The sequence below is a fragment of the Pelobates fuscus genome, chromosome 7, assembly GCF_036172605.1.
Source record: "Pelobates fuscus isolate aPelFus1 chromosome 7, aPelFus1.pri, whole genome shotgun sequence".
In the NCBI taxonomy this organism is placed as follows: domain Eukaryota; kingdom Metazoa; phylum Chordata; class Amphibia; order Anura; family Pelobatidae; genus Pelobates; species Pelobates fuscus.
The window spans coordinates 15,060,509-15,085,256 of NC_086323.1; the positions used below are offsets into that span (position 1 = coordinate 15,060,509).

The 24,748-nt window shown below is 42.2% G+C and overlaps 43 non-coding genes across 43 annotated transcripts; all 43 read left to right on the forward strand.

Moving 5' to 3' along the window:
* The first annotated feature begins 414 nt into the window (after positions 1-414).
* Positions 415-528, forward strand: LOC134570065 (U5 spliceosomal RNA). Its single transcript, XR_010084716.1, has one exon. It is a non-coding gene; the product is annotated as a U5 spliceosomal RNA (small nuclear RNA).
* A 456-nt stretch (positions 529-984) lies between these two features.
* Positions 985-1,098, forward strand: LOC134570066 (U5 spliceosomal RNA). Its single transcript, XR_010084717.1, has one exon. It is a non-coding gene; the product is annotated as a U5 spliceosomal RNA (small nuclear RNA).
* A 455-nt stretch (positions 1,099-1,553) lies between these two features.
* On the forward strand, positions 1,554-1,667 carry LOC134570067 (U5 spliceosomal RNA). The gene has a single exon (XR_010084718.1). It is a non-coding gene; the product is annotated as a U5 spliceosomal RNA (small nuclear RNA).
* Positions 1,668-2,120: 453 nt separating this feature from the next.
* LOC134570240 (U5 spliceosomal RNA) lies at positions 2,121-2,234 on the forward strand. The gene has a single exon (XR_010084881.1). It is a non-coding gene; the product is annotated as a U5 spliceosomal RNA (small nuclear RNA).
* Positions 2,235-2,694: 460 nt separating this feature from the next.
* LOC134570404 (U5 spliceosomal RNA) lies at positions 2,695-2,808 on the forward strand. Its single transcript, XR_010085035.1, has one exon. It is a non-coding gene; the product is annotated as a U5 spliceosomal RNA (small nuclear RNA).
* Positions 2,809-3,264: 456 nt separating this feature from the next.
* On the forward strand, positions 3,265-3,378 carry LOC134570241 (U5 spliceosomal RNA). Its single transcript, XR_010084882.1, has one exon. It is a non-coding gene; the product is annotated as a U5 spliceosomal RNA (small nuclear RNA).
* Positions 3,379-3,834: 456 nt separating this feature from the next.
* Positions 3,835-3,950, forward strand: LOC134569811 (U5 spliceosomal RNA). The gene has a single exon (XR_010084478.1). It is a non-coding gene; the product is annotated as a U5 spliceosomal RNA (small nuclear RNA).
* Positions 3,951-4,400: 450 nt separating this feature from the next.
* On the forward strand, positions 4,401-4,518 carry LOC134569921 (U5 spliceosomal RNA). The gene has a single exon (XR_010084583.1). It is a non-coding gene; the product is annotated as a U5 spliceosomal RNA (small nuclear RNA).
* A 447-nt stretch (positions 4,519-4,965) lies between these two features.
* On the forward strand, positions 4,966-5,079 carry LOC134570075 (U5 spliceosomal RNA). The gene has a single exon (XR_010084726.1). It is a non-coding gene; the product is annotated as a U5 spliceosomal RNA (small nuclear RNA).
* A 461-nt stretch (positions 5,080-5,540) lies between these two features.
* On the forward strand, positions 5,541-5,654 carry LOC134570405 (U5 spliceosomal RNA). Its single transcript, XR_010085036.1, has one exon. It is a non-coding gene; the product is annotated as a U5 spliceosomal RNA (small nuclear RNA).
* Positions 5,655-6,111: 457 nt separating this feature from the next.
* Positions 6,112-6,225, forward strand: LOC134570082 (U5 spliceosomal RNA). The gene has a single exon (XR_010084732.1). It is a non-coding gene; the product is annotated as a U5 spliceosomal RNA (small nuclear RNA).
* Positions 6,226-6,684: 459 nt separating this feature from the next.
* Positions 6,685-6,798, forward strand: LOC134570242 (U5 spliceosomal RNA). Its single transcript, XR_010084883.1, has one exon. It is a non-coding gene; the product is annotated as a U5 spliceosomal RNA (small nuclear RNA).
* Positions 6,799-7,254: 456 nt separating this feature from the next.
* Positions 7,255-7,368, forward strand: LOC134570083 (U5 spliceosomal RNA). The gene has a single exon (XR_010084733.1). It is a non-coding gene; the product is annotated as a U5 spliceosomal RNA (small nuclear RNA).
* Positions 7,369-7,822: 454 nt separating this feature from the next.
* On the forward strand, positions 7,823-7,938 carry LOC134569957 (U5 spliceosomal RNA). The gene has a single exon (XR_010084619.1). It is a non-coding gene; the product is annotated as a U5 spliceosomal RNA (small nuclear RNA).
* A 450-nt stretch (positions 7,939-8,388) lies between these two features.
* Positions 8,389-8,502, forward strand: LOC134569704 (U5 spliceosomal RNA). Its single transcript, XR_010084373.1, has one exon. It is a non-coding gene; the product is annotated as a U5 spliceosomal RNA (small nuclear RNA).
* Positions 8,503-8,956: 454 nt separating this feature from the next.
* On the forward strand, positions 8,957-9,070 carry LOC134570149 (U5 spliceosomal RNA). Its single transcript, XR_010084796.1, has one exon. It is a non-coding gene; the product is annotated as a U5 spliceosomal RNA (small nuclear RNA).
* A 453-nt stretch (positions 9,071-9,523) lies between these two features.
* On the forward strand, positions 9,524-9,637 carry LOC134570243 (U5 spliceosomal RNA). Its single transcript, XR_010084884.1, has one exon. It is a non-coding gene; the product is annotated as a U5 spliceosomal RNA (small nuclear RNA).
* Positions 9,638-10,099: 462 nt separating this feature from the next.
* LOC134570166 (U5 spliceosomal RNA) lies at positions 10,100-10,213 on the forward strand. The gene has a single exon (XR_010084812.1). It is a non-coding gene; the product is annotated as a U5 spliceosomal RNA (small nuclear RNA).
* A 458-nt stretch (positions 10,214-10,671) lies between these two features.
* On the forward strand, positions 10,672-10,787 carry LOC134569953 (U5 spliceosomal RNA). The gene has a single exon (XR_010084615.1). It is a non-coding gene; the product is annotated as a U5 spliceosomal RNA (small nuclear RNA).
* A 451-nt stretch (positions 10,788-11,238) lies between these two features.
* Positions 11,239-11,352, forward strand: LOC134569800 (U5 spliceosomal RNA). The gene has a single exon (XR_010084466.1). It is a non-coding gene; the product is annotated as a U5 spliceosomal RNA (small nuclear RNA).
* Positions 11,353-11,809: 457 nt separating this feature from the next.
* Positions 11,810-11,923, forward strand: LOC134570245 (U5 spliceosomal RNA). The gene has a single exon (XR_010084886.1). It is a non-coding gene; the product is annotated as a U5 spliceosomal RNA (small nuclear RNA).
* A 454-nt stretch (positions 11,924-12,377) lies between these two features.
* On the forward strand, positions 12,378-12,491 carry LOC134569666 (U5 spliceosomal RNA). Its single transcript, XR_010084336.1, has one exon. It is a non-coding gene; the product is annotated as a U5 spliceosomal RNA (small nuclear RNA).
* A 453-nt stretch (positions 12,492-12,944) lies between these two features.
* On the forward strand, positions 12,945-13,058 carry LOC134569779 (U5 spliceosomal RNA). Its single transcript, XR_010084446.1, has one exon. It is a non-coding gene; the product is annotated as a U5 spliceosomal RNA (small nuclear RNA).
* Positions 13,059-13,512: 454 nt separating this feature from the next.
* Positions 13,513-13,626, forward strand: LOC134569543 (U5 spliceosomal RNA). Its single transcript, XR_010084218.1, has one exon. It is a non-coding gene; the product is annotated as a U5 spliceosomal RNA (small nuclear RNA).
* Positions 13,627-14,085: 459 nt separating this feature from the next.
* Positions 14,086-14,199, forward strand: LOC134569610 (U5 spliceosomal RNA). The gene has a single exon (XR_010084284.1). It is a non-coding gene; the product is annotated as a U5 spliceosomal RNA (small nuclear RNA).
* Positions 14,200-14,653: 454 nt separating this feature from the next.
* On the forward strand, positions 14,654-14,767 carry LOC134570521 (U5 spliceosomal RNA). The gene has a single exon (XR_010085146.1). It is a non-coding gene; the product is annotated as a U5 spliceosomal RNA (small nuclear RNA).
* Positions 14,768-15,222: 455 nt separating this feature from the next.
* LOC134569549 (U5 spliceosomal RNA) lies at positions 15,223-15,336 on the forward strand. Its single transcript, XR_010084223.1, has one exon. It is a non-coding gene; the product is annotated as a U5 spliceosomal RNA (small nuclear RNA).
* Positions 15,337-15,794: 458 nt separating this feature from the next.
* On the forward strand, positions 15,795-15,912 carry LOC134569922 (U5 spliceosomal RNA). The gene has a single exon (XR_010084584.1). It is a non-coding gene; the product is annotated as a U5 spliceosomal RNA (small nuclear RNA).
* Positions 15,913-16,359: 447 nt separating this feature from the next.
* LOC134570084 (U5 spliceosomal RNA) lies at positions 16,360-16,473 on the forward strand. Its single transcript, XR_010084734.1, has one exon. It is a non-coding gene; the product is annotated as a U5 spliceosomal RNA (small nuclear RNA).
* A 460-nt stretch (positions 16,474-16,933) lies between these two features.
* On the forward strand, positions 16,934-17,047 carry LOC134570406 (U5 spliceosomal RNA). Its single transcript, XR_010085037.1, has one exon. It is a non-coding gene; the product is annotated as a U5 spliceosomal RNA (small nuclear RNA).
* A 457-nt stretch (positions 17,048-17,504) lies between these two features.
* Positions 17,505-17,618, forward strand: LOC134570085 (U5 spliceosomal RNA). The gene has a single exon (XR_010084735.1). It is a non-coding gene; the product is annotated as a U5 spliceosomal RNA (small nuclear RNA).
* Positions 17,619-18,076: 458 nt separating this feature from the next.
* On the forward strand, positions 18,077-18,190 carry LOC134570246 (U5 spliceosomal RNA). Its single transcript, XR_010084887.1, has one exon. It is a non-coding gene; the product is annotated as a U5 spliceosomal RNA (small nuclear RNA).
* Positions 18,191-18,646: 456 nt separating this feature from the next.
* Positions 18,647-18,760, forward strand: LOC134570086 (U5 spliceosomal RNA). The gene has a single exon (XR_010084736.1). It is a non-coding gene; the product is annotated as a U5 spliceosomal RNA (small nuclear RNA).
* Positions 18,761-19,214: 454 nt separating this feature from the next.
* Positions 19,215-19,330, forward strand: LOC134569958 (U5 spliceosomal RNA). The gene has a single exon (XR_010084620.1). It is a non-coding gene; the product is annotated as a U5 spliceosomal RNA (small nuclear RNA).
* Positions 19,331-19,780: 450 nt separating this feature from the next.
* On the forward strand, positions 19,781-19,894 carry LOC134569705 (U5 spliceosomal RNA). Its single transcript, XR_010084374.1, has one exon. It is a non-coding gene; the product is annotated as a U5 spliceosomal RNA (small nuclear RNA).
* Positions 19,895-20,348: 454 nt separating this feature from the next.
* On the forward strand, positions 20,349-20,462 carry LOC134570151 (U5 spliceosomal RNA). Its single transcript, XR_010084798.1, has one exon. It is a non-coding gene; the product is annotated as a U5 spliceosomal RNA (small nuclear RNA).
* Positions 20,463-20,915: 453 nt separating this feature from the next.
* Positions 20,916-21,029, forward strand: LOC134570247 (U5 spliceosomal RNA). The gene has a single exon (XR_010084888.1). It is a non-coding gene; the product is annotated as a U5 spliceosomal RNA (small nuclear RNA).
* Positions 21,030-21,484: 455 nt separating this feature from the next.
* On the forward strand, positions 21,485-21,598 carry LOC134570167 (U5 spliceosomal RNA). The gene has a single exon (XR_010084813.1). It is a non-coding gene; the product is annotated as a U5 spliceosomal RNA (small nuclear RNA).
* A 459-nt stretch (positions 21,599-22,057) lies between these two features.
* Positions 22,058-22,173, forward strand: LOC134569753 (U5 spliceosomal RNA). The gene has a single exon (XR_010084420.1). It is a non-coding gene; the product is annotated as a U5 spliceosomal RNA (small nuclear RNA).
* Positions 22,174-22,624: 451 nt separating this feature from the next.
* On the forward strand, positions 22,625-22,738 carry LOC134570372 (U5 spliceosomal RNA). Its single transcript, XR_010085005.1, has one exon. It is a non-coding gene; the product is annotated as a U5 spliceosomal RNA (small nuclear RNA).
* Positions 22,739-23,195: 457 nt separating this feature from the next.
* Positions 23,196-23,309, forward strand: LOC134570248 (U5 spliceosomal RNA). Its single transcript, XR_010084889.1, has one exon. It is a non-coding gene; the product is annotated as a U5 spliceosomal RNA (small nuclear RNA).
* A 454-nt stretch (positions 23,310-23,763) lies between these two features.
* On the forward strand, positions 23,764-23,877 carry LOC134570250 (U5 spliceosomal RNA). Its single transcript, XR_010084890.1, has one exon. It is a non-coding gene; the product is annotated as a U5 spliceosomal RNA (small nuclear RNA).
* Positions 23,878-24,331: 454 nt separating this feature from the next.
* LOC134569424 (U5 spliceosomal RNA) lies at positions 24,332-24,445 on the forward strand. The gene has a single exon (XR_010084101.1). It is a non-coding gene; the product is annotated as a U5 spliceosomal RNA (small nuclear RNA).
* The last annotated feature ends 303 nt before the right edge of the window (positions 24,446-24,748 follow it).

Here is a 24,748-nt window from a genome sequence, read left to right on the forward strand (position 1 = left end):
ATCCAAGAGGTTCTAAGCACCAAGCTGTTGCGAAAAAAAGAAAAAGTTTTGGTTCCCTATTTATGATGTCAGCATCTTTGACTGCGGGCAAAGCATGCCTCAGGCTCTGGCATTCTTGACAGCTGCGGGGCTCTGCCGAGAGACCAAGCATGCATTTAGGGGCGTGTCAGCAGTGGGCATGCCTCATTTGAATACCCATGTTGCACTGCAAGCAGCTGTGCTCCTCTTCCCTTTGCTGTTAACATGATACAAGCTAAAAAAAAAAATATATATTTTTTTTTCTTTTTTTACATATTTAGTGGGGTCATTAATATATATGGCAGATTCTCCAAGTTAAAGCTTAATGTAGGGTTGCTCACCATACGTGTGAAAGGCAGGTTCCACACCTTGCCTGCTGTCAGATGGATGGATTTTATACTCTGGTTTCTCTTCAGATCGAATAAATCTTTCGCCTTTTACTAAAGATTTCCGTGGAGAGGAACGACCATGAGTTTCACTCAATTTTTTCAGGCCCAGTTTACACTGGCTGTGCTAAACTTGTACAAAAGGAGAAGAAACTTCTTAAACAGAGATCCAAGAGGTTCTAAGCACCAAGCTGTTGCGGAAAAAAAGAAAAAGTTTTGGATCCCTATTTATGATGTCAGCATCTTTGACTGCGGGCAAAGCATGCCTCAGGCTCTGGCATTCTTGACAGCTGCAGGGCTCTGCCTAGAGACCAAGCATGCATTTAGGGGCGTGTCAGCAGTGGGCATGCCTCATTTGAATACCCATGTTGCACTGCAAGCAGCTGTGCTCCTCTTCCCTTTGCTGTTAATATGATACAAGCTTAAAAAAAAAACCAGATATTTTTTCTTTTTTTACATATTTAGTGGGGTCATTAATATTTATGGCAGATTCTCCAAGTTACAGCTTAATGTAGGGTTGCTCACCATACGTGTAAAAGGCAGGTTCCGCACCTTGCCTGCTGTCAGATGGATGGATTTTATACTCTGGTTTCTCTTCAGATCGAATAAATCTTTCGCCTTTTACTAAAGATTTCCGTGGAGAGGAACGACCATGAGTTTCACTCAATTTTTTCAGGCCCAGTTTACACTGGCTGTGCTAAACTTGTACAAAAGTAGAAGAAACTTATTAAACAGAGATCCAAGATGTTCTTAGCACCAAGCTGTTGCGAAAAAAAGAAAAAGTTTTGGCTCCCTATTTATGATGTCAGCATCTTTGACTGCGGGCAAAGCATGCCTCAGGCTCTGGCATTCTTGACAGCTGCAGGGCTCTGCCGAGAGACCAAGCATGCATTTAGGGGCGTGTCAGCAGTGGGCATGCCTCATTTGAATACCCATGTTGCACTGCAAGCAGCTGTGCTCCTCTTCCCTTTGCTGTTAATATGATACAAGCTTAAAAAAAAAACAGAGATTTTTTCTTTTTTTTACATATTTAGTGGGGTCATTAATATTTATGGCAGATTCTCCAAGTTACAGTTTAATGTAGGGTTGCTCACCATACATGTAAAAGGCAGGTTCCGCACCTTGCCTGCTGTCAGATGGATGGACTTTATACTCTGGTTTCTCTTCAGATCGAATAAATCTTTCGCCTTTTACTAAAGATTTCCGTGGAGAGGAACGACCATGAGTTTCACTCAATTTTTTCAGGCCCAGTTTACACTGGCTGTGCTAAACTTGTACAAAAGTAGAAGAAACTTCTTAAACAGAGATCCAAGAGGTTCTAAGCACCAAGCTGTTGCGAAAAAAAGAAAAAGTTTTGGATCCCTATTTATGATGTCAGCATCTTTGACTGCGGGCAAAGCATGCCTCAGGCTCTGGCATTCTTGACAGCTGCAGGGCTCTGCCGAGAGACCAAGCATGCATTTAGGGGCGTGTCAGCAGTGGGCATGCCTCATTTGAATACCCATGTTGCACTGCAAGCAGCTGTGCTCCTCTTCCCTTTGCTGTTAATATGATACAAGCTTAAAAAAAAACAGAGATTTTTTCTTTTTTTACATATTTAGTGGGGTCATTAATATTTATGGCAGATTCTCCAAGTTACAGCTTAATGTAGGGTTGCTCACCATACGTGTAAAAGGCAGGTTCCGCACCTTGCCTGCTGTCAGATGGATGGATTTTATACTCTGGTTTCTCTTCAGATCGAATAAATCTTTCGCCTTTTACTAAAGATTTCCGTGGAGAGGAACGACCACGAGTTTCACTCAATTTTTTCAGGCCCAGTTTACACTGGCTGTGCTAAACTTGTACAAAAGTAGAAGAAACGTCTTAAACAGAGATCCAAGAGGTTCTAAGCACCAAGCTGTTGCGAAAAAAAGAAAAAGTTTTGGTTCCCTATTTATGATGTCAGCATCTTTGACTGCGGGCAAAGCATGCCTCAGGCTCTGGCATTCTTGACAGCTGCGGGGCTCTGCCGAGAGACCAAGCATGCATTTAGGGGCGTGTCAGCAGTGGGCATGCCTCATTTGAATACCCATGTTGCACTGCAAGCAGCTGTGCTCCTCTTCCCTTTGCTGTTAACATGATACAAGCTAAAAAAAAAAAAAAAAAAGATATTTTTTTCTTTTTTTACATATTTAGTGGGGTCATTAATATTTATGGCAGATTCTCCAAGTTAAAGCTTAATGTAGGGTTGCTCACCATACGTGTGAAAGGCAGGTTCCACACCTTGCCTGCTGTCAGATGGATGGACTTTATACTCTGGTTTCTCTTCAGATCGAATAAATCTTTCGCCTTTTACTAAAGATTTCCGTGGAGAGGAACGAACACGAGTTTCACTCAATTTTTTCAGGCCCAGTTTACACTGGCTGTGCTAAACTTGTACAAAAGTAGAAGAAACTTCTTAAACAGAGATCCAAGAGGTTCTAAGCACCAAGCTGTTGCGAAAAAAAGAAAAAGTTTTGGTTCCCTATTTATGATGTCAGCATCTTTGACTGCGGGCAAAGCATGCCTCAGGCTCTGGCATTCTTGACAGCTGCAGGGCTCTGCCGAGAGACCAAGCATGCATTTAGGGGCGTGTCAGCAGTGGGCATGCCTCATTTGAATACCCATGTTGCACTGCAAGCAGCTGTGCTCCTCTTCCCTTTGCTGTTAATATGATACAAGCTTAAAAAAAAAAAACAGATATTTTTTCTTTTTTTACATATTTAGTGGGGTCATTAATATTTATGGCAGATTCTCCAAGTTACAGCTTAATGTAGGGTTGCTCACCATACGTGTAAAAGGCAGGTTCCACACCTTGCCTGCTGTCAGATGGATGGACTTTATACTCTGGTTTCTCTTCAGATCGAATAAATCTTTCGCCTTTTACTAAAGATTTCCGTGGAGAGGAACGACCACGAGTTTCACTCAATTTTTTCAGGCCCAGTTTACACTGGCTGTGCTAAACTTGTACAAAAGTAGAAGAAACGTCTTAAACAGAGATCCAAGAGGTTCTAAGCACCAAGCTGTTGCGAAAAAAAGAAAAAGTTTTGGTTCCCTATTTATGATGTCAGCATCGTTGACTGCGGGCAAAGCATGCCTCAGGCTCTGGCATTCTTGACAGCTGCGGGGCTCTGCCGAGAGACCAAGCATGCATTTAGGGGCGTGTCAGCAGTGGGCATGCCTCATTTGAATACCCATGTTGCACTGCAAGCAGCTGTGCTCCTCTTCCCTTTGCTGTTAATATGATACAAGCTTAAAAAAAAAAAACAGATATTTTTTCTTTTTTTACATATTTAGTGGGGTCATTAATATTTATGGCAGATTCTCCAAGTTAAAGCTTAATGTAGGGTTGCTCACCATACGTGTAAAAGGCAGGTTCCGCACCTTGCCTGCTGTCAGATGGATGGTTCTTATACTCTGGTTTCTCTTCAGATCGAATAAATCTTTTGCCTTTTACTAAAGATTTCCGTGGAGAGGAACGACCATGAGTTTCACTCAATTTTTTCAGTTTACACTGGCTGTGCCAAACTTGTACAAAAGTAGAAGAAACGTCTTAAACAGAGATCCAAGAGGTTCTAAGGACCAAGCTGTTGCGAAAAAAAGAAAAAGTTTTGGTTCCCTATTTATGATGTCAGCATCTTTGACTGCGGGCAAAGCATGCCTCAGGCTCTGGCATTCTTGACAGCTGCGGGGCTCTGCCGAGAGACCAAGCATGCATTTAGGGGCGTGTCAGCAGTGGGCATGCCTCATTTGAATACCCATGTTGCACTGCAAGCAGCTGTGCTCCTCTTCCCTTTGCTGTTAACATGATACAAGCTAAAAAAAAAAAAAAAAGATATTTTTTTCTTTTTTTACATATTTAGTGGGGTCATTAATATTTATGGCAGATTCTCCAAGTTAAAGCTTAATGTAGGGTTGCTCACCATACGTGTGAAAGGCAGGTTCCACACCTTGCCTGCTGTCAGATGGATGGACTTTATACTCTGTTTTCTCTTCAGATCGAATAAATCTTTCGCCTTTTACTAAAGATTTCCGTGGAGAGGAACGACCACGAGTTTCACTCAATTTTTTCAGTTTACACTGGCTGTGCTAAACTTGTACAAAAGGAGAAGAAACTTCTTAAACAGAGATCCAAGAGGTTCTAAGCACCAAGCTGTTGCGGAAAAAAAGAAAAAGTTTTGGATCCCTATTTATGATGTCAGCATCTTTGACTGCGGGCAAAGCATGCCTCAGGCTCTGGCATTCTTGACAGCTGCAGGGCTCAGCCGAGAGACCAAGCATGCATTTAGGGGCGTGTCAGCAGTGGGCATGCCTCATTTGAATACCCATGTTGCACTGCAAGCAGCTGTGCTCCTCTTCCCTTTGCTGTTAATATGATACAAGCTTAAAAAAAAAAAACAGAGATTTTTTCTTTTTTTACATATTTAGTGGGGTCATTAATATTTATGGCAGATTCTCCAAGTTACAGTTTAATGTAGGGTTGCTCACCATACATGTAAAAGGCAGGTTCCGCACCTTGCCTGCTGTCAGATGGATGGACTTTATACTCTGGTTTCTCTTCAGATCGAATAAATCTTTCGCCTTTTACTAAAGATTTCCGTGGAGAGGAACGACCATGAGTTTCACTCAATTTTTTCAGGCCCAGTTTACACTGGCTGTGCTAAACTTGTACAAAAGTAGAAGAAACTTCTTAAACAGAGATCCAAGAGGTTCTAAGCACCAAGCTGTTGCGAAAAAAAGAAAACGTTTTGGATCCCTATTTATGATGTCAGCATCTTTGACTGCGGGCAAAGCATGCCTCAGGCTCTGGCATTCTTGACAGCTGCAGGGCTCTGCCGAGAGACCAAGCATGCATTTAGGGGCGTGTCAGCAGTGGGCATGCCTCATTTGAATACCCATGTTGCACTGCAAGCAGCTGTGCTCCTCTTCCCTTTGCTGTTAACATGATACAAGCTAAAAAAAAAAAAAAAAAAAGATATTTTTTTCTTTTTTTACATATTTAGTGGGGTCATTAATATTTATGGCAGATTCTCCAAGTTAAAGCTTAATGTAGGGTTGCTCACCATACGTGTGAAAGGCAGGTTCCACACCTTGCCTGCTGTCAGATGGATGGACTTTATACTCTGGTTTCTCTTCAGATCGAATAAATCTTTCGCCTTTTACTAAAGATTTCCGTGGAGAGGAACGAACACGAGTTTCACTCAATTTTTTCAGGCCCAGTTTACACTGGCTGTGCTAAACTTGTACAAAAGTAGAAGAAACTTCTTAAACAGAGATCCAAGAGGTTCTAAGCACCAAGCTGTTGCGAAAAAAAGAAAAAGTTTTGGTTCCCTATTTATGATGTCAGCATCTTTGACTGCGGGCAAAGCATGCCTCAGGCTCTGGCATTCTTGACAGCTGCAGGGCTCTGCCGAGAGACCAAGCATGCATTTAGGGGCGTGTCAGCAGTGGGCATGCCTCATTTGAATACCCATGTTGCACTGCAAGCAGCTGTTCTCCTCTTCCCTTTGCTGTTAATATGATACAAGCTTAAAAAAAAAAAAACAGATATTTTTTCTTTTTTTACATATTTAGTGGGGTCATTAATATTTATGGCAGATTCTCCAAGTTACAGCTTAATGTAGGGTTGCTCACCATACGTGTAAAAGGCAGGTTCCGCACCTTGCCTGCTGTCAGATGGATGGATTTTATACTCTGGTTTCTCTTCAGATCGAATAAATCTTTCGCCTTTTACTAAAGATTTCCGTGGAGAGGAACGACCATGAGTTTCACTCAATTTTTTCAGGCCCAGTTTACACTGGCTGTGCTAAACTTGTACAAAAGTAGAAGAAACTTCTTAAACAGAGATCCAAGAGGTTCTAAGCACCAAGCTGTTGCGAAAAAAAGAAAAAGTTTTGGCTCCCTATTTATGATGTCAGCATCTTTGACTGCGGGCAGAGCATGCCTCAGGCTCTGGCATTCTTGACAGCTGCAGGGCTCTGCCGAGAGACCAAGCATGCATTTAGGGGCGTGTCAGCAGTGGGCATGCCTCATTTGAATACCCATGTTGCACTGCAAGCAGCTGTGCTCCTCTTCCCTTTGCTGTTAACATGATACAAGCTATAAAAAAAAAAAAAATGATATTTTTTTCTTTTTTTACATATTTAGTGGGGTCATTAATATTTATGGCAGATTCTCCAAGTTAAAGCTTAATGTAGGGTTGCTCACCATACGTGTGAAAGGCAGGTTCCACACCTTGCCTGCTGTCAGATGGATGGACTTTATACTCTGGTTTCTCTTCAGATCGAATAAATCTTTCGCCTTTTACTAAAGATTTCCGTGGAGAGGAACGACCACGAGTTTCACTCAATTTTTTCAGGCCCAGTTTACACTGGCTGTGCTAAACTTGTACAAAAGTAGAAGAAACGTCTTAAACAGAGATCCAAGAGGTTCTAAGCACCAAGCTGTTGCGAAAAAAAGAAAAAGTTTTGGTTCCCTATTTATGATGTCAGCATCTTTGACTGCGGGCAAAGCATGCCTCAGGCTCTGGCATTCTTGACAGCTGCGGGGCTCTGCCGAGAGACCAAGCATGCATTTAGGGGCGTGTCAGCAGTGGGCATGCCTCATTTGAATACCCATGTTGCACTGCAAGCAGCTGTGCTCCTCTTCCCTTTGCTGTTAATATGATACAAGCTTAAAAAAAAAAAACAGATATTTTTTCTTTTTTTACATATTTAGTGGGGTCATTAATATTTATGGCAGATTCTCCAAGTTAAAGCTTAATGTAGGGTTGCTCACCATACGTGTAAAAGGCAGGTTCCGCACCTTGCCTGCTGTCAGATGGATGGTTTTTATACTCTGGTTTCTCTTCAGATCGAATAAATCTTTCGCCTTTTACTAAAGATTTCCGTGGAGAGGAACGACCATGAGTTTCACTCAATTTTTTCAGGCCCAGTTTACACTGGCTGTGCTAAACTTGTACAAAAGTAGAAGAAACTTCTCAAACAGAGATCCAAGAGGTTCTAAGCACCAAGCTGTTGCGAAAAAAAGAAAAAGTTTTGGCTCCCTATTTATGATGTCAGCATCTTTGACTGCGGGCAAAGCATGCCTCAGGCTCTGGCATTCTTGACAGCTGCAGGGCTCTGCCGAGAGACCAAGCATGCATTTAGGGGCGTGTCAGCAGTGGGCATGCCTCATTTGAATACCCATGTTGCACTGCAAGCAGCTGTGCTCCTCTTCCCTTTGCTGTTAATATGATACAAGCTTAAAAAAAAAACAGAGATTTTTTCTTTTTTTACATATTTAGTGGGGTCATTAATATTTATGGCAGATTCTCCAAGTTACAGCTTAATGTAGGGTTGCTCACCATACGTGTAAAAGGCAGGTTCCGCACCTTGCCTGCTGTCAGATGGATGGATTTTATACTCTGGTTTCTCTTCAGATGGGATAAATCTTTCGCCTTTTACTAAAGATTTCCGTGGAGAGGAACGACCACGAGTTTCACTCAATTTTTTCAGTTTACACTGGCTGTGCCAAACTTGTACAAAAGTAGAAGAAACGTCTTAAACAGAGATCCAAGAGGTTCTAAGGACCAAGCTGTTGCGAAAAAAAGAAAAAGTTTTGGTTCCCTATTTATGATGTCAGCATCTTTGACTGCGGGCAAAGCATGCCTCAGGCTCTGGCATTCTTGACAGCTGCGGGGCTCTGCCGAGAGACCAAGCATGCATTTAGGGGCGTGTCAGCAGTGGGCATGCCTCATTTGAATACCCATGTTGCACTGCAAGCAGCTGTGCTCCTCTTCCCTTTGCTGTTAACATGATACAAGCTAAAAAAAAAAAAAAAAGATATTTTTTTCTTTTTTTACATATTTAGTGGGGTCATTAATATTTATGGCAGATTCTCCAAGTTAAAGCTTAATGTAGGGTTGCTCACCATACGTGTGAAAGGCAGGTTCCACACCTTGCCTGCTGTCAGATGGATGGACTTTATACTCTGTTTTCTCTTCAGATCGAATAAATCTTTCGCCTTTTACTAAAGATTTCCGTGGAGAGGAACGACCACGAGTTTCACTCAATTTTTTCAGGCCCAGTTTACACTGGCTGTGCTAAACTTGTACAAAAGTAGAAGAAAAGTCTTAAACAGAGATCCAAGAGGTTCTAAGGACCAAGCTGTTGCGAAAAAAAGAAAAAGTTTTGGTTCCCTATTTATGATGTCAGCATCTTTGACTGCGGGCAAAGCATGCCTCAGGCTCTGGCATTCTTGACAGCTGCGGGGCTCTGCCGAGAGACCAAGCATGCATTTAGGGGCGTAACAGCAGTGGGCATGCCTCATTTGAATACCCATGTTGCACTGCAAGCAGCTGTGCTCCTCTTCCCTTTGCTGTTAATATGATACAAGCTTAAAAAAACACCAGATATTTTGTCTTTTTTTACATATTTAGTGGGGTCGTTAATATTTATGGCAGATTCTCCAAGTTACAGCTTAATGTAGGGTTGCTCACCATACGTGTAAAAGGCAGGTTCCGCACCTTGCCTGCTGTCAGATGGATGGACTTTATACTCTGGTTTCTCTTCAGATCGAATAAATCTTTCGCCTTTTACTAAAGATTTCCGTGGAGAGGAACGACCACGAGTTTCACTCAATTTTTTCAGGCCCAGTTTATACTGGCTGTGCTAAACTTGTACAAAAGTAGAAGAAACTTCTTAAACAGAGATCCAAGAGGTTCTAAGCACCAAGCTGTTGCGAAAAAAAGAAAAAGTTTTGGATCCCTATTTATGATGTCAGCATCTTTGACTGCGGGCAAAGCATGCCTCAGGCTCTGGCATTCTTGACAGCTGCAGGGCTCTGCCGAGAGACCAAGCATGCATTTAGGGGCGTGTCAGCAGTGGGCATGCCTCATTTGAATACCCATGTTGCACTGCAAGCAGCTGTGCTCCTCTTCCCTTTGCTGTTAATATGATACAAGCTTAAAAAAAAACAGAGATTTTTTCTTTTTTTACATATTTAGTGGGGTCATTAATATTTATGGCAGATTCTCCAAGTTACAGCTTAATGTAGGGTTGCTCACCATACGTGTAAAAGGCAGGTTCCGCACCTTGCCTGCTGTCAGATGGATGGATTTTATACTCTGGTTTCTCTTCAGATCGAATAAATCTTTCGCCTTTTACTAAAGATTTCCGTGGAGAGGAACGACCACGAGTTTCACTCAATTTTTTCAGGCCCAGTTTACACTGGCTGTGGTAAACTTGTACAAAAGTAGAAGAAACGTCTTAAACAGAGATCCAAGAGGTTCTAAGCACCAAGCTGTTGCGAAAAAAAGAAAAAGTTTTGGTTCCCTATTTATGATGTCAGCATCTTTGACTGCGGGCAAAGCATGCCTCAGGCTCTGGCATTCTTGACAGCTGCGGGGCTCAGCCGAGAGACCAAGCATGCATTTAGGGGCGTGTCAGCAGTGGGCATGCCTCATTTGAATACCCATGTTGCACTGCAAGCAGCTGTGCTCCTCTTCCCTTTGCTGTTAACATGATACAAGCTAAAAAAAAAAAAAAAAAAAAGATATTTTTTTCTTTTTTTACATATTTAGTGGGGTCATTAATATTTATGGCAGATTCTCCAAGTTACAGCTTAATGTAGGGTTGCTCACCATACGTGTGAAAGGCAGGTTCCACACCTTGCCTGCTGTCAGATGGATAGACTTTATACTCTGGTTTCTCTTCAGATCGAATAAATCTTTCGCCTTTTACTAAAGATTTCCGTGGAGAGGAACGAACACGAGTTTCACTCAATTTTTTCAGGCCCAGTTTATACTGGCTGTGCTAAACTTGTACAAAAGTAGAAGAAACTTCTTAAACAGAGATCCAAGAGGTTCTAAGCACCAAGCTGTTGCGAAAAAAAGAAAAAGTTTTGGTTCCCTATTTATGATGTCAGCATCTTTGACTGCGGGCAAAGCATGCCTCAGGCTCTGGCATTCTTGACAGCTGCGGGGCTCTGCCGAGAGACCAAGCATGCATTTAGGGGCGTGTCAGCAGTGGGCATGCCTCATTTGAATACCCATGTTGCACTGCAAGCAGCTGTGCTCCTCTTCCCTTTGCTGTTAACATGATACAACCTAAAAAAAAAAAAAAACAGATATTTTTTCTTTTTTTACATATTTAGAGGGGTCATTAATATTTATGGCAGATTCTCCAAGTTACAGCTTAATGTAGGGTTGCTCACCATACGTGTAAAAGGCAGGTTCCGCACCTTGCCTGCTGTCAGATGGATGGATTTTATACTCTGGTTTCTCTTCAGATCGAATAAATCTTTCGCCTTTTACTAAAGATTTCCGAGGAGAGGAACGACCACGAGTTTCACTCAATTTTTTCAGTTTACACTGGCTGTGCCAAACTTGTACAAAATTAGAAGAATCGTCTTAAACAGAGATCCAAGAGGTTCTAAGGACCAAGCTGTTGCGAAAAAAAGAAAAAGTTTTGGTTCCCTATTTATGATGTCAGCATCTTTGACTGCGGGCAAAGCATGCCTCAGGCTCTGGCATTCTTGACAGCTGCAGGGCTCTGCCGAGAGACCAAGCATGCATTTAGGGGCGTGTCAGCAGTGGGCATGCCTCATTTGAATACCCATGTTGCACTGCAAGCAGCTGTGCTCCTCTTCCCTTTGCTGTTAACATGATACAAGCTAAAAAAAAAAAAAAAAAGATATTTTTTTCTTTTTTTACATATTTAGTGGGGTCATTAATATTTATGGCAGATTCTCCAAGTTAAAGCTTAATGTAGGGTTGCTCACCATACGTGTGAAAGGCAGGTTCCACACCTTGCCTGCTGTCAGATGGATGGACTTTATACTCTGGTTTCTCTTCAGATCGAATAAATCTTTCGCATTTTACTAAAGATTTCCGTGGAGAGGAACGACCACGAGTTTCACTCAATTTTTTCAGGCCCAGTTTACACTGGCTGTGCTAAACTTGTACAAAAGTAGAAGAAACGTCTTAAACAGAGATCCAAGAGGTTCTAAGCACCAAGCTGTTGCGAAAAAAAGAAAAAGTTTTGGTTCCCTATTTATGATGTCAGCATCTTTGACTGCGGGCAAAGCATGCCTCAGGCTCTGGCATTCTTGACAGCTGCGGGGCTCTGCCGAGAGACCAAGCATGCATTTAGGGGCGTGTCAGCAGTGGGCATGCCTCATTTGAATACCCATGTTGCACTGCAAGCAGCTGTGCTCCTCTTCCCTTTGCTGTTAACATGATACAAGCTAAAAAAAAAAATATATATATTTTTTTCTTTTTTTACATATTTAGTGGGGTCATTAATATTTATGGCAGATTCTCCAAGTTACAGCTTAATGTAGGGTTGCTCACCATACGTGTGAAAGGCAGGTTCCACACCTTGCCTGCTGTCAGATGGATGGACTTTATACTCTGGTTTCTCTTCAGATCGAATAAATCTTTCGCCTTTTACTAAAGATTTCCGTGGAGAGGAACGACCACGAGTTTCACTCAATTTTTTCAGGCCCAGTTTACACTGGCTGTGCTAAACTTGTACAAAAGTAGAAGAAACGTCTTAAACAGAGATCCAAGAGGTTCTAAGGACCAAGCTGTTGCGAAAAAAAGAAAAAGTTTTGGTTCCCTATTTATGATGTCAGCATCTTTGACTGCGGGCAAAGCATGCCTCAGGCTCTGGCATTCTTGACAGCTGCGGGGCTCTGCCGAGAGACCAAGCATGCATTTAGGGGCGTGTCAGCAGTGGGCATGCCTCATTTGAATACCCATGTTGCACTGCAAGCAGCTGTGCTCCTCTTCCCTTTGCTGTTAATATGATACAAGCTTAAAAAAACACCAGATATTTTGTCTTTTTTTACATATTTAGTGGGGTCGTTAATATTTATGGCAGATTCTCCAAGTTACAGCTTAATGTAGGGTTGCTCACCATACGTGTAAAAGGCAGGTTCCGCACCTTGCCTGCTGTCAGATGGATGGACTTTATACTCTGGTTTCTCTTCAGATCGAATAAATCTTTCGCCTTTTACTAAAGATTTCCGTGGAAAGGAACGACCACGAGTTTCACTCAATTTTTTCAGGCCCAGTTTACACTGGCTGTGCTAAACTTGTACAAAAGTAGAAGAAACTTCTTAAACAGAGATCCAAGAGGTTCTAAGCACCAAGCTGTTGCGAAAAAAAGAAAAAGTTTTGGATCCCTATTTATGATGTCAGCATCTTTGACTGCGGGCAAAGCATGCCTCAGGCTCTGGCATTCTTGACAGCTGCAGGGCTCTGCCGAGAGACCAAGCATGCATTTAGGGGCGTGTCAGCAGTGGGCATGCCTCATTTGAATACCCATGTTGCACTGCAAGCAGGTGTGCTCCTCTTCCCTTTGCTGTTAATATGATACAAGCTTAAAAAAAAACAGAGATTTTTTCTTTTTTTACATATTTAGTGGGGTCATTAATATTTATGGCAGATTCTCCAAGTTACAGCTTAATGTAGGGTTGCTCACCATACGTGTAAAAGGCAGGTTCCGCACCTTGCCTGCTGTCAGATGGATGGATTTTATACTCTGGTTTCTCTTCAGATTGAATAAATCTTTCGCCTTTTACTAAAGATTTCCGTGGAGAGGAACGATGATGAGTTTCACTCAATTTTTTCAGGCCCCGTTTACACTGGCTGTGTTAAACTTGTACAAAAGTAGAAGAAACTTCTTAAACAGAGATCCAAGAGGTTCTAAGCACCAAGCTGTTGCGAAAAAAAGAAAAAGTTTTGGATCCCTATTTATGATGTCAGCATCTTTGACTGCGGGCAAAGCATGCCTCAGGCTCTGGCATTCTTGACAGCTGCAGGGCTCTGCCGAGAGACCAAGCATGCATTTAGGGGCGTGTCAGCAGTGGGCATGCCTCATTTGAATACCCATGTTGCACTGCAAGCAGCTGTGCTCCTCTTCCCTTTGCTGTTAAAATGATACAAGCTTAAAAAAAAAACAGATATTTTTTCTTTTTTTACATATTTAGTGGGGTCATTAATATTTATGGCAGATTCTCCAAGTTACAGCTTAATGTAGGGTTGCTCACCATACGTGTAAAAGGCAGGTTCCGCACCTTGCCTGCTGTCAGATGGATGGATTTTATACTCTGGTTTCTCTTCAGATCAAATAAATCTTTCGCCTTTTACTAAAGATTTCCGTGGAGAGGAACGACCATGAGTTTCACTCAATTTTTTCAGGCCCAGTTTACACTGGCTGTGCTAAACTTGTACAAAAGTAGAAGAAACTTCTTAAACAGAGATCCAAGAGGTTCTAAGCACCAAGCTGTTGCGAAAAAAAGAAAAAGTTTTGGTTCCCTATTTATGATGTCAGCATCTTTGACTGCGGGCAAAGCATGCCTCAGGCTCTGGCATTCTTGACAGCTGCGGGGCTCTGCCGAGAGACCAAGCATGCATTTAGGGGCGTGTCAGCAGTGGGCATGCCTCATTTGAATACCCATGTTGCACTGCAAGCAGCTGTGCTCCTCTTCCCTTTGCTGTTAACATGATACAAGCTAAAAAAAAAAAAAAAAGATATTTTTTTTCTTTTTTTACATATTTAGTGGGGTCATTAATATTTATGGCAGATTCTCCAAGTTAAAGCTTAATGTAGGGTTGCTCACCATACGTGTGAAAGGCAGGTTCCACACCTTGCCTGCTGTCAGATGGATGGACTTTATACTCTGGTTTCTCTTCAGATCGAATAAATCTTTCGCCTTTTACTAAAGATTTCCGTGGAGAGGAATGAACACGAGTTTCACTCAATTTTTTCAGGCCCAGTTTACACTGGCTGTGCTAAACTTGTACAAAAGTAGAAGAAACGTCTTAAACAGAGATCCAAGAGGTTCTAAGGACCAAGCTGTTGCGAAAAAAAGAAAAAGTTTTGGTTCCCTATTTATGATGTCAGCATCTTTGACTGCGGGCAAAGCATGCCTCAGGCTCTGGCATTCTTGACAGCTGCGGGGCTCTGCCGAGAGACCAAGCATGCATTTAGGGGCGTGTCAGCAGTGGGCATGCCTCATTTGAATACCCATGTTGCACTGCAAGCAGCTGTGCTCCTCTTCCCTTTGCTGTTAATATGATACAAGCTTAAAAAAAAAACAGATATTTTTTCTTTTTATACATATTTAGTGGGGTCATTAATATTTATGGCAGATTCTCCAAGTTACAGCTTAATGTAGGGTTGCTCACCATACGTGTAAAAGGCAGGTTCCGCACCTTGCCTGCTGTCAGATGGATGGATTTTATACTCTGGTTTCTCTTCAGATCGAATAAATCTTTCGCCTTTTACTAAAGATTTCCGTGGAGAGGAACGACCATGAGTTTCACTCAATTTTTTCAGGCCCTGTTTACACTGGCTGTGCTAAACTTGTACAAAAGTAGAAGAAACTTCTTAAACAGAGATCCAAGAGGTTCTAAGCACCAAGCTGTTGCGAAAAAAAGAAAAAGTTTTGGTTCCCTATTTATGATGTCAGCATCTTAGACTGCGGGCAAAGCATGCTTCAGGCTCTGGCATTCTTGACAGCTGCAGGGCTCTGCCGAGAGACCAAGCATGCATTTAGGGGCGTGTCAGCAGTGGGCATGCCTCATTTGAATACCCATGTTGCACTGCAAGCAGCTGTGCTCCTCTTCCCTTTGCTGTTAATATGATACAAGCTTAAAAAAAACACCAGATATTTTGTCTTTTTTTACATATTTAGTGGGGTCATTAATATTTATGGCAGATTCTCCAAGTTACAGCTTAATGTAGGGTTGCTCACCATACGTGTAAAAGGCAGGTTCCGCACCTTGCCTGCTGTCAGATGGATGGATTTTATACTCTGGTTTCTCTTCAGATTGAATAAATCTTTCGCCTTTTACTAAAGATTTCCGTGGAGAGGAACGACCACGAGTTTCACTCAATTTTTTCAGGCCCAGTTTACACTGGCTGTGCTAAACTTGTACAAAAGTAGAAGAAACGTCTTAAACAGAGATCCAAGAGGTTCTAAGGACCAAGCTGTTGCGAAAAAAAGAAAAAGTTTTGGTTCCCTATTTATGATGTCAGCATCTTTGACTGCGGGCAAAGCATGCCTCAGGCTCTGGCATTCTTGACAGCTGCGGGGCTCTGCCGAGAGACCAAGCATGCATTTAGGGGCGTGTCAGCAGTGGGCATGCCTCATTTGAATACCCATGTTGCACTGCAAGCAGCTGTGCTCCTCTTCCCTTTGCTGTTAACATGATACAAGCTAAAAAAAAAAAAAAAAGATATTTTTTTCTTTTTTTACATATTTAGTGGGGTCATTAATATTTATGGCAGATTCTCCAAGTTAAAGCTTAATGTAGGGTTGCTCACCATACGTGTGAAAGGCAGGTTCCACACCTTGCCTGCTGTCAGATGGATGGACTTTATACTCTGTTTTCTCTTCAGATCGAATAAATCTTTCGCCTTTTACTAAAGATTTCCGTGGAGAGGAACGACCACGAGTTTCACTCAATTTTTTCAGTTTACACTGGCTGTGCTAAACTTGTACAAAAGGAGAAGAAACTTCTTAAACAGAGATCCAAGAGGTTCTAAGCACCAAGCTGTTGCGGAAAAAAAGAAAAAGTTTTGGATCCCTATTTATGATGTCAGCATCTTTGACTGCGGGCAAAGCATGCCTCAGGCTCTGGCATTCTTGACAGCTGCAGGGCTCAGCCGAGAGACCAAGCATGCATTTAGGGGCGTGTCAGCAGTGGGCATGCCTCATTTGAATACCCATGTTGCACTGCAAGCAGCTGTGCTCCTCTTCCCTTTGCTGTTAATATGATACAAGCTTAAAAAAAAAAAACAGAGATTTTTTCTTTTTTTACATATTTAGTGGGGTCATTAATATTTATGGCAGATTCTCCAAGTTACAGTTTAATGTAGGGTTGCTCACCATACATGTAAAAGGCAGGTTCCGCACCTTGCCTGCTGTCAGATGGATGGACTTTATACTCTGGTTTCTCTTCAGATCGAATAAATCTTTCGCCTTTTACTAAAGATTTCCGTGGAGAGGAACGACCATGAGTTTCACTCAATTTTTTCAGGCCCAGTTTACACTGGCTGTGCTAAACTTGTACAAAAGTAGAAGAAACTTCTTAAACAGAGATCCAAGAGGTTCTAAGCACCAAGCTGTTGCGAAAAAAAGAAAACGTTTTGGATCCCTATTTATGATGTCAGCATCTTTGACTGCGGGCAAAGCATGCCTCAGGCTCTGGCATTCTTGACAGCTGCAGGGCTCTGCCGAGAGACCAAGCATGCATTTAGGGGCGTGTCAGCAGTGGGCATGCCTCATTTGAATACCCATGTTGCACTGCAAGCAGCTGTGCTCCTCTTCCCTTTGCTGTTAACATGATACAAGCTAAAAAAAAAAAAAAAAAAGATATTTTTTTCTTTTTTTACATATTTAGTGGGGTCATTAATATTTATGGCAGATTCTCCAAGTTAAAGCTTAATGTAGGGTTGCTCACCATACGTGTGAAAGGCAGGTTCCACACCTTGCCTGCTGTCAGATGGATGGACTTTATACTCTGGTTTCTCTTCAGATCGAATAAATCTTTCGCCTTTTACTAAAGATTTCCGTGGAGAGGAACGAACACGAGTTTCACTCAATTTTTTCAGGCCCAGTTTACACTGGCTGTGCTAAACTTGTACAAAAGTAGAAGAAACTTCTTAAACAGAGATCCAAGAGGTTCTAAGCACCAAGCTGTTGCGAAAAAAAGAAAAAGTTTTGGTTCCCTATTTATGATGTCAGCATCTTTGACTGCGGGCAAAGCATGCCTCAGGCTCTGGCATTCTTGACAGCTGCAGGGCTCTGCCGAGAGACCAAGCATGCATTTAGGGGCGTGTCAGCAGTGGGCATGCCTCATTTGAATACCCATGTTGCACTGCAAGCAGCTGTTCTCCTCTTCCCTTTGCTGTTAATATGATACAAGCTTAAAAAAAAAAAAAAAGATATTTTTTCTTTTTTTACATATTTAGTGGGGTCATTAATATTTATGGCAGATTCTCCAAGTTACAGCTTAATGTAGGGTTGCTCACCATACGTGTAAAAGGCAGGTTCCGCACCTTGCCTGCTGTCAGATGGATGGATTTTATACTCTGGTTTCTCTTCAGATCGAATAAATCTTTCGCCTTTTACTAAAGATTTCCGTGGAGAGGAACGACCATGAGTTTCACTCAATTTTTTCAGGCCCAGTTTACACTGGCTGTGCTAAACTTGTACAAAAGTAGAAGAAACTTCTTAAACAGAGATCCAAGAGGTTCTAAGCACCAAGCTGTTGCGAAAAAAAGAAAAAGTTTTGGCTCCCTATTTATGATGTCAGCATCTTTGACTGCGGGCAGAGCATGCCTCAGGCTCTGGCATTCTTGACAGCTGCAGGGCTCTGCCGAGAGACCAAGCATGCATTTAGGGGCGTGTCAGCAGTGGGCATGCCTCATTTGAATACCCATGTTGCACTGCAAGCAGCTGTGCTCCTCTTCCCTTTGCTGTTAACATGATACAAGCTATAAAAAAAAAAAAATGATATTTTTTTCTTTTTTTACATATTTAGTGGGGTCATTAATATTTATGGCAGATTCTCCAAGTTAAAGCTTAATGTAGGGTTGCTCACCATACGTGTGAAAGGCAGGTTCCACACCTTGCCTGCTGTCAGATGGATGGACTTTATACTCTGGTTTCTCTTCAGATCGAATAAATCTTTCGCCTTTTACTAAAGATTTCCGTGGAGAGGAACGACCACGAGTTTCACTCAATTTTTTCAGGCCCAGTTTACACTGGCTGTGCTAAACTTGTACAAAAGTAGAAGAAACGTCTTAAACAGAGATCCAAGAGGTTCTAAGCACCAAGCTGTTGCGAAAAAAAGAAAAAGTTTTGGTTCCCTATTTATGATGTCAGCATCTTTGACTGCGGGCAAAGCATGCCTCAGGCTCTGGCATTCTTGACAGCTGCGGGGCTCTGCCGAGAGACCAAGCATGCATTTAGGGGCGTGTCAGCAGTGGGCATGCCTCATTTGAATACCCATGTTGCACTGCAAGCAGCTGTGCTCCTCTTCCCTTTGCTGTTAATATGATACAAGCTTAAAAAAAAAAAACAGATATTTTTTCTTTTTTTACATATTTAGTGGGGTCATTAATATTTATGGCAGATTCTCCAAGTTAAAGCTTAATGTAGGGTTGCTCACCATACGTGTAAAAGGCAGGTTCCGCACCTTGCCTGCTGTCAGATGGATGGTTTTTATACTCTGGTTTCTCTTCAGATCGAATAAATCTTTCGCCTTTTACTAAAGATTTCCGTGGAGAGGAACGACCATGAGTTTCACTCAATTTTTTCAGGCCCAGTTTACACTGGCTGTGCTAAACTTGTACAAAAGTAGAAGAAACTTCTCAAACAGAGATCCAAGAGGTTCTAAGCACCAAGCTGTTGCGAAAAAAAGAAAAAGTTTTGGCTCCCTATTTATGATGTCAGCATCTTTGACTGCGGGCAAAGCATGCCTCAGGCTCTGGCATTCTTGACAGCTGCAGGGCTCTGCCGAGAGACCAAGCATGCATTTAGGGGCGTGTCAGCAGTGGGCATGCCTCATTTGAATACCCATGTTGCACTGCAAGCAGCTGTGCTCCTCTTCCCTTTGCTGTTAATATGATACAAGCTTAAAAAAAAAACAGAGATTTTTTCTTTTTTTACATATTTAGTGGGGTCATTAATATTTATGGCAGATTCTCCAAGTTACAGCTTAATGTAGGGTTGCTCACCATACGTGTAAAAGGCAGGTTCCGCACCTTGCCTGCTGTCAGATGGATGGATTTTATACTCTGGTTTCTCTTCAGATGGGATAAATCTTTCGCCTTTTACTAAAGATTTCCGTGGAGAGGAACGACCACGAGTTTCACTCAATTTTTTCAGTTTACACTGGCTGTGCCAAACTTGTACAAAAGTAGAAGAAACGTCTTAAACAGAAATCCAAGAGGTTCTAAGGACCAAGCTGTTGCGAAAAAAAGAAAAAGTTTTGGTTCCCTATTTATGATGTCAGCATCTTTGACTGCGGGCAAAGCATGCCTCAGGCTCTGGCATTCTTGACAGCTGCGGGGCTCTGCCGAGAGACCAAGCATGCATTTAGGGGCGTGTCAGCAGTGGGCATGCCTCATTTGAATACCCATGTTGCACTGCAAGCAGCTGTGCTCCTCTTCCCTTTGCTGTTAACATGATACAAGCTAAAAAAAAAAAAAAAAGATATTTTTTTCTTTTTTTACATATTTAGTGGGGTCATTAATATTTATGGCAGATTCTCCAAGTTAAAGCTTAATGTAGGGTTGCTCACCATACGTGTGAAAGGCAGGTTCCACACCTTGCCTGCTGTCAGATGGATGGACTTTATACTCTGTTTTCTCTTCAGATCGAATAAATCTTTCGCCTTTTACTAAAGATTTCCGTGGAGAGGAACGACCACGAGTTTCACTCAATTTTTTCAGGCCCAGTTTACACTGGCTGTGCTAAACTTGTACAAAAGTAGAAGAAAAGTCTTAAACAGAGATCCAAGAGGTTCTAAGGACCAAGCTGTTGCGAAAAAAAGAAAAAGTTTTGGTTCCCTATTTATGATGTCAGCATCTTTGACTGCGGGCAAAGCATGCCTCAGGCTCTGGCATTCTTGACAGCTGCGGGGCTCTGCCGAGAGACCAAGCATGCATTTAGAGGCGTAACAGCAGTGGGCATGCCTCATTTGAATACCCATGTTGCACTGCAAGCAGCTGTGCTCCTCTTCCCTTTGCTGTTAATATGATACAAGCTTAAAAAAACACCAGATATTTTGTCTTTTTTTACATATTTAGTGGGGTCGTTAATATTTATGGCAGATTCTCCAAGTTACAGCTTAATGTAGGGTTGCTCACCATACGTGTAAAAGGCAGGTTCCGCACCTTGCCTGCTGTCAGATGGATGGACTTTATACTCTGGTTTCTCTTCAGATCGAATAAATCTTTCGCCTTTTACTAAAGATTTCCGTGGAGAGGAACGACCACGAGTTTCACTCAATTTTTTCAGGCCCAGTTTATACTGGCTGTGCTAAACTTGTACAAAAGTAGAAGAAACTTCTTAAACAGAGATCCAAGAGGTTCTAAGCACCAAGCTGTTGCGAAAAAAAGAAAAAGTTTTGGATCCCTATTTATGATGTCAGCATCTTTGACTGCGGGCAAAGCATGCCTCAGGCTCTGGCATTCTTGACAGCTGCAGGGCTCTGCCGAGAGACCAAGCATGCATTTAGGGGCGTGTCAGCAGTGGGCATGCCTCATTTGAATACCCATGTTGCACTGCAAGCAGCTGTGCTCCTCTTCCCTTTGCTGTTAATATGATACAAGCTTAAAAAAAAACAGAGATTTTTTCTTTTTTTACATATTTAGTGGGGTCATTAATATTTATGGCAGATTCTCCAAGTTACAGCTTAATGTAGGGTTGCTCACCATACGTGTAAAAGGCAGGTTCCGCACCTTGCCTGCTGTCAGATGGATGGATTTTATACTCTGGTTTCTCTTCAGATCGAATAAATCTTTCGCCTTTTACTAAAGATTTCCGTGGAGAGGAACGACCACGAGTTTCACTCAATTTTTTCAGGCCCAGTTTACACTGGCTGTGGTAAACTTGTACAAAAGTAGAAGAAACGTCTTAAACAGAGATCCAAGAGGTTCTAAGCACCAAGCTGTTGCGAAAAAAAGAAAAAGTTTTGGTTCCCTATTTATGATGTCAGCATCTTTGACTGCGGGCAAAGCATGCCTCAGGCTCTGGCATTCTTGACAGCTGCGGGGCTCAGCCGAGAGACCAAGCATGCATTTAGGGGCGTGTCAGCAGTGGGCATGCCTCATTTGAATACCCATGTTGCACTGCAAGCAGCTGTGCTCCTCTTCCCTTTGCTGTTAACATGATACAAGCTAAAAAAAAAAAAAGATATTTTTTTCTTTTTTTACATATTTAGTGGGGTCATTAATATTTATGGCAGATTCTCCAAGTTACAGCTTAATGTAGGGTTGCTCACCATACGTGTGAAAGGCAGGTTCCACACCTTGCCTGCTGTCAGATGGATAGACTTTATACTCTGGTTTCTCTTCAGATCGAATAAATCTTTCGCCTTTTACTAAAGATTTCCGTGGAGAGGAACGAACACGAGTTTCACTCAATTTTTTCAGGCCCAGTTTATACTGGCTGTGCTAAACTTGTACAAAAGTAGAAGAAACTTCTTAAACAGAGATCCAAGAGGTTCTAAGCACCAAGCTGTTGCGAAAAAAAGAAAAAGTTTTGGTTCCCTATTTATGATGTCAGCATCTTTGACTGCGGGCAAAGCATGCCTCAGGCTCTGGCATTCTTGACAGCTGCGGGGCTCTGCCGAGAGACCAAGCATGCATTTAGGGGCGTGTCAGCAGTGGGCATGCCTCATTTGAATACCCATGTTGCACTGCAAGCAGCTGTGCTCCTCTTCCCTTTGCTGTTAACATGATACAACCTAAAAAAAAAAAAAAAACAGATATTTTTTCTTTTTTTACATATTTAGAGGGGTCATTAATATTTATGGCAGATTCTCCAAGTTACAGCTTAATGTAGGGTTGCTCACCATACGTGTAAAAGGCAGGTTCCGCACCTTGCCTGCTGTCAGATGGATGGATTTTATACTCTGGTTTCTCTTCAGATCGAATAAATCTTTCGCCTTTTACTAAAGATTTCCGTGGAGAGGAACGACCACGAGTTTCACTCAATTTTTTGAGTTTACACTGGCTGTGCCAAACTTGTACAAAATTAGAAGAATCGTCTTAAACAGAGATCCAAGAGGTTCTAAGGACCAAGCTGTTGCGAAAAAAAGAAAAAGTTTTGGTTCCCTATTTATGATGTCAGCATCTTTGACTGCGGGCAAAGCATGCCTCAGGCTCTGGCATTCTTGACAGCTGCAGGGCTCTGCCGAGAGACCAAGCATGCATTTAGGGGCGTGTCAGCAGTGGGCATGCCTCATTTGAATACCCATGTTGCACTGCAAGCAGCTGTGCTCCTCTTCCCTTTGCTGTTAACATGATACAAGCTAAAAAAAAAAAAAAAAAGATATTTTTTTCTTTTTTTACATATTTAGTGGGGTCATTAATATTTATGGCAGATTCTCCAAGTTAAAGCTTAATGTAGGGTTGCTCACCATACGTGTGAAAGGCAGGTTCCACACCTTGCCTGCTGTCAGATGGATGGACTTTATACTCTGGTTTCTCTTCAGATCGAATAAATCTTTTGCCTTTTACTAAAGATTTCCGTGGAGAGGAACGACCACGAGTTTCACTCAATTTTTTCAGGCCCAGTTTACACTGGCTGTGCTAAACTTGTACAAAAGTAGAAGAAACGTCTTAAACAGAGATCCAAGAGGTTCTAAGCACCAAGCTGTTGCGAAAAAAAGAAAAAGTTTTGGTTCCCTATTTATGATGTCAGCATCTTTGACTGCGGGCAAAGCATGCCTCAGGCTCTGGCATTCTTGACAGCTGCGGGGCTCTGCCGAGAGACCAAGCATGCATTTAGGGGCGTGTCAGCAGTGGGCATGCCTCATTTGAATACCCATGTTGCACTGCAAGCAGCTGTGCTCCTCTTCCCTTTGCTGTTAACATGATACAAGCTAAAAAAAAAAATATATATATTTTTTTCTTTTTTTACATATTTAGTGGGGTCATTAATATTTATGGCAGATTCTCCAAGTTACAGCTTAATGTAGGGTTGCTCACCATACGTGTGAAAGGCAGGTTCCACACCTTGCCTGCTGTCAGATGGATGGACTTTATACTCTGGTTTCTCTTCAGATCGAATAAATCTTTCGCCTTTTACTAAAGATTTCCGTGGAGAGGAACGACCACGAGTTTCACTCAATTTTTTCAGGCCCAGTTTACACTGGCTGTGCTAAACTTGTACAAAAGTAGAAGAAACGTCTTAAACAGAGATCCAAGAGGTTCTAAGGACCAAGCTGTTGCGAAAAAAAGAAAAAGTTTTGGTTCCCTATTTATGATGTCAGCATCTTTGACTGCGGGCAAAGCATGCCTCAGGCTCTGGCATTCTTGACAGCTGCGGGGCTCTGCCGAGAGACCAAGCATGCATTTAGGGGCGTGTCAGCAGTGGGCATGCCTCATTTGAATACCCATGTTGCACTGCAAGCAGCTGTGCTCCTCTTCCCTTTGCTGTTAATATGATACAAGCTTAAAAAAACACCAGATATTTTGTCTTTTTTTACATATTTAGTGGGGTCGTTAATATTTATGGCAGATTCTCCAAGTTACAGCTTAATGTAGGGTTGCTCACCATACGTGTAAAAGGCAGGTTCCGCACCTTGCCTGCTGTCAGATGGATGGACTTTATACTCTGGTTTCTCTTCAGATCGAATAAATCTTTCGCCTTTTACTAAAGATTTCCGTGGAGAGGAACGACCACGAGTTTCACTCAATTTTTTCAGGCCCAGTTTACACTGGCTGTGCTAAACTTGTACAAAAGTAGAAGAAACGTCTTAAACAGAGATCCAAGAGGTTCTAAGGACCAAGCTGTTGCGAAAAAAAGAAAAAGTTTTGGTTCCCTATTTATGATGTCAGCATCTTTGACTGCGGGCAAAGCATGCCTCAGGCTCTGGCATTCTTGACAGCTGCGGGGCTCTGCCGAGAGACCAAGCATGCATTTAGGGGCGTGTCAGCAGTGGGCATGCCTCATTTGAATACCCATGTTGCACTGCAAGCAGCTGTGCTCCTCTTCCCTTTGCTGTTAATATGATACAAGCTTAAAAAAAAAACAGATATTTTTTCTTTTTATACATATTTAGTGGGGTCATTAATATTTATGGCAGATTCTCCAAGTTACAGCTTAATGTAGGGTTGCTCACCATACGTGTAAAAGGCAGGTTCCGCACCTTGCCTGCTGTCAGATGGATGGATTTTATACTCTGGTTTCTTTTCAGATCGAATAAATCTTTCGCCTTTTACTAAAGATTTCCGTGGAGAGGAACGACCATGAGTTTCACTCAATTTTTTCAGGCCCAGTTTACACTGGCTGTGCTAAACTTGTACAAAAGTAGAAGAAACTTCTTAAACAGAGATCCAAGAGGTTCTAAGCACCAAGCTGTTGCGAAAAAAAGAAAAAGTTTTGGTTCCCTATTTATGATGTCAGCATCTTTGACTGCGGGCAAAGCATGCCTCAGGCTCTGGCATTCTTGACAGCTGCAGGGCTCTGCCGAGAGACCAAGCATGCATTTAGGGGCGTGTCAGCAGTGGGCATGCCTCATTTGAATACCCATGTTGCACTGCAAGCAGCTGTGCTCCTCTTCCCTTTGCTGTTAATATGATACAAGCTTAAAA